Source organism: Solanum lycopersicum, chromosome 1 (genome assembly GCF_036512215.1).
Source record: "Solanum lycopersicum chromosome 1, SLM_r2.1".
NCBI classification, from domain to species: domain Eukaryota; kingdom Viridiplantae; phylum Streptophyta; class Magnoliopsida; order Solanales; family Solanaceae; genus Solanum; species Solanum lycopersicum.
In genome coordinates, this window is record NC_090800.1 from 24,272,204 (window position 1) to 24,276,586 (window position 4,383).

Sequence of the window (4,383 nt, forward strand, 5' to 3'; positions counted from 1 at the left end):
GATGCAGTTGATGTTGAGGGGTAAATATTTTCCTTGAGATGCACGATTCCTTTTCTGGCAGTGCATGATTTCTTGCGGGGCATGAATATCTTGCCGCGATACGTAAATTTTGCAAGGGATGAAATCTTTTCGCGATGCATAAATTCCACAAGGTATGAAATCTTCTTACGATGCATAAGTTTCTACGAGGTACGAAATCTTCTCGCGATGTATGAATATTGAATCTTAATGCATGATCTTCTGCGGGGCATGAAAATCTTCCAACAATTCATAAATTTTGCAAGGTATGAAATCTTCTTGCGATGCATAAATTTCTGCGAGGTATAAAATCATCTTGCGATGCATGAATATTAACTCGCGATGCATGAATATTAACACGCAATGTATGAATTAACTCGTCATGCATGAATTTTGACTTGCGATGCATGACCTTCCGCAATGAATTAACTCGCGATGCATAATCTTCCGCGATGCATGAATATTGGCTCGCGATTCATGTTCTTCTGTGAGGCATGGATATCTTCCCGCAATGCATAAATTGTTCAAGGTGTGAAATCTTCTTGCGATGCATAAATTTCTGTGATGTATGAAATATTCTCGTGATGCATGAATATTAACTCGCGATGCATGAATATTAACTCGCAATGCATGAATTAAATCGTGATGCATGAATATTTACTCGCGAAGCATGACCTTCCGCATTGCATTAACTTGTGATGCATGATCTTCCGGGATGCATGAATATTGACTCTCGATGCATGATTAAATATTGAATCTCGATACATGATCTTCTGCGAGGCATGAATATCTTCCCGCAATGCATAAATTCCTCAAGGTATGAAATCTTCTTGCGATGCATAAATTTATGCTAGGTATGAAATCTTCTCATTGTGCATGCATATTAACTTGCGATGCATGAATATTGATTCTCGATGCATGGTCTTCTGCGATACATGAATATTTACTCTCGATGCATTATCTCCTGTGATACATGAATATTGACTTTCGATGCATGATCTTTTGCGGGCATGAATATCTTCCCGCAATTCATAAATTCCACAAGGTATGAAATCTTCTTGCAATGCATAAATTTCTGCGAGGTATGAAATCTTCTCGCGATGCATGAATATTAACTGCAATGCATGAATATGAACTCGTGATGCATGAATATTAACTTGGGATTCATTAATTAACTCGTGATGCATGAATTTCTGCGAGGTATGAAATCTTCTCGCGATGCATGAATATTAACTCGCGATGCATGATCTTCTACCGGGCATGAATATCTTCCCAGGATGCATGAATATTAACTCGTGATGCATGAATATTGACTCGCACTGCATGAATTAATTTGTGATGCATGAATATCAATTCTCAATGCATGATCTTTGTAGTTGCTATCATACTTCTGGCAGTTCTTATCGAAATTTTGAGGTCTTCCTCAAAATTCTGCCTAGTTAGAATTTTGGCAGATCTCAAAATGATCTTCAATATTGACTTGTTGGCGATAACACCTCTATTGTTAATCTTTGATATAATTAGTCATATAATAATTAGGGTAACAATAATCAATAAAAAAAATAATAAAAAGTGACGCATGGTTGTACAAGGATATATGCGAAGGCGGCTTCAGGTTAGAATGATTTCACTCAAATTCTTCTTAGTGCATAAATTGTATGGATAATCATTAGTGAAGTAGGAAAATTGTAAAGTGCAAAAGTGTGGCCACATTTTGTAAGAATATGATTGAGTGAGATTTTGTATAGAAGTGAGGAAATTAATATTTTGACAATTGTTAGGGAAAATTGGATAATGGAAATAAAATAATATTGTAAGTTCTGCATATTCTATATAATATACAGGTCATGTAGTTTGGATTGCTGTTTGTTCGTATGCCACTGGTTTTATGACCAGTGACTTCCATCTTTATATGTTAATATTTTGTTCTCACATTATAAATTATATTTTAATTTATTAAGATAGGTAATTAAACATATGTGTTGAATTATTTAAATTCCATTAAGGTTATGATAATGAGAGGAATTGACACTTACCATTAGGCTTGAACTTTAGAAAATTGATTATAGATTTGGATGAGTTATCGATTTTAGGTTATACATATATGGGTTCCTACAGATTCGTTTGTTTACGAATATTTCATACTTGATAGATTGGAAACATTCTGGCATTGAGGAAAACAACAACAAACCGACAATCAACAAGAAAACAGAGCAATTTTCTCCATTCAACATTAATAATATAAAACCAAGTCAAAAAAAGGTAAAAGAATAAAAATGCTACCGGAAAAGAGAACGGAAGTTGTAGGAAAAAGTTGGGTCGTTGTTTTCACGAGTTGTTGACTCGCCGTTGGTGGAGCTGCTGCCTACTAGAGCTTTCAGAATCAATTTGGACAACCGAATACCTGCAAAAATAAATGAAAAAGTGTGAAAGGGATGAGGGGAAGAGACTGATGCTGTTTGGTGGGTGTTTGCTGGAAAACAAGAGAGGATTTGTGGGTTTCTTTATGGTCTGGAAGGTGGTGTTTTTCCGGAAAAAGAGACCAAAGACTGTGGGGTTTTTGGGGTCTAGTTTGAGCTGGGTTGTAGTTAGCTTCGCTGGGGAAGACGATAGGGGGGATGGAGGCTTGCAATGGGTTTTTTTATCTGATTTTGAGCTTTGCGGAGACTTTTTTCAGCTTCTTTCTCTTTGTTTCAGGTGGGGTTTTCAAGTGGTTGTGGGGTTGTTTTTAGTAACTTTTTTCACCAAAAAAGTGAAGAAAAATGAAAGTCTTTTAGAGGTGTTTGTTAGCTGTAATTTGTTCATTGAGAATGGGCTGATTTTTAGTGGTTTTAAGTGTTTTTTATGGGTGTTTAAAGTTGAATCTTTGGAGAAGAACAGTGTGGTGGCTGCTCTATTTTTAGATGGATGTTCCAAGCTAGTTACACCGAAAAAGAGGAGGATAAATGGATGAATATTAAAAATCATAATGAACGTAACTAACGATATGTAAAAACGTAATTTAAAAATTAACAAATTTTTTTTTTAAATTTTAATAAATAATGATTGTTATTGATAATCTTATTTAAAATTATATTAAAAAAATTATTTTAAACTATTAAATAAATAAAACTTCAAAATTATGAATTTTTATAATGTTAGGCCAAAATTGGTTGTCAACAGCTGACCAATCAAAACTTTCGATCCAACCAACATCCTTATTAGTTGTATTAAAACAAAGAGTATAAATACAGAATTTAGCTTCATGTTTCTTCACCTCTAAGTACAGTTTACCTTATATCATCATTCCTTATATTCATTGAAGAGGAGTTTCCCTCTATGATGTAGGATATATCATTTTTTTTAGACTCATCAATGTTCAACTCCATCACAATGGTTGAAATTATATTCATATAGGAAATATTTTCACCAACCACTATCCCATCACTCATGTATCTTTTATATCTAACCTCACTCTCCCATACTCATGAATGCCAATCGAGATATTCATTATGTATCTGATCAAATTTACAACAAAAAGTTTGATCTTTCATGAAAGTTTCTTCGTTTAAACAGGGAACGAAACGAACAAGATTTGAATTTTCAAATTCTTAATTGGTTTGATATTTTTGGAATCACATTTCTATGATTGACAATAAAAATGAAACTAATTAATTTACGGGAGCTTCAACTTACATATTCGGATTGTGTAACTTTCTCAAGGATTAATGTAATTAAAACATAAATAGAAATATAATGTCATTTCATCTTAAAACTACGGGATTGCAAAAATTTATACTACAAAGATATTGAAATTTCTAGGCTTTTTTGTTGACGTGTCTGGATGGGATCTGGGCTCTTATTTTTTATCGTAAATACATGTAGGGCTTTCAGATAGAATAATGCCTATTTACATTCTCAACCTCATTTTTCTTCATCCTCACGTAGACTGAATCAATTTGTTTCTTCTTTGGTAAATTCTTAATCTGTGTTTCACCAAGCTAAGCTTTGACCCAATCATTAACAATTTAAACAAATGCTCAAAATAGCTCATCAAGATGCAGAATTATGCTAGACAAATGTTTAGGGACATTCCAACAAGTTTTGGGGGCCTACATAAATATAATAACTATAATATACTCAATATAATCACATAAGTAAAGTCTCAAGAAAGTAGGATGTACACAAACCTTAAGGAGTAAGAATGTTAACAATGAAAATTTTCAATAAAAAAATTGTTGCAATGAATTTGATAAGTTGATATAATGGTGTTAAAATAGTATGGCCTCATTTCTTGCCGGACTTTTAATTTAAAGAATACAAAAAAACAAGTTTGGTTTTTCTATAAACACAACCATAGATTTTGTACGAGCAAAAAAGTTTGGA

The 4,383-nt window shown here is 33.3% G+C and overlaps 1 long non-coding RNA gene across 1 annotated transcript; it reads right to left on the reverse strand.

Annotated features, from left to right (window-relative positions):
- Positions 1–2,167: 2,167 nt before the first annotated feature.
- Positions 2,168–3,773, reverse strand: LOC138340819 (uncharacterized). Its single transcript, XR_011213667.1, has 2 exons — positions 3,694–3,773; positions 2,168–2,422 (listed from the first exon to the last, which is right to left on the reverse strand). It is a non-coding gene; the product is annotated as an uncharacterized lncRNA (long non-coding RNA).
- Between the last annotated feature and the right edge of the window lie 610 nt (positions 3,774–4,383).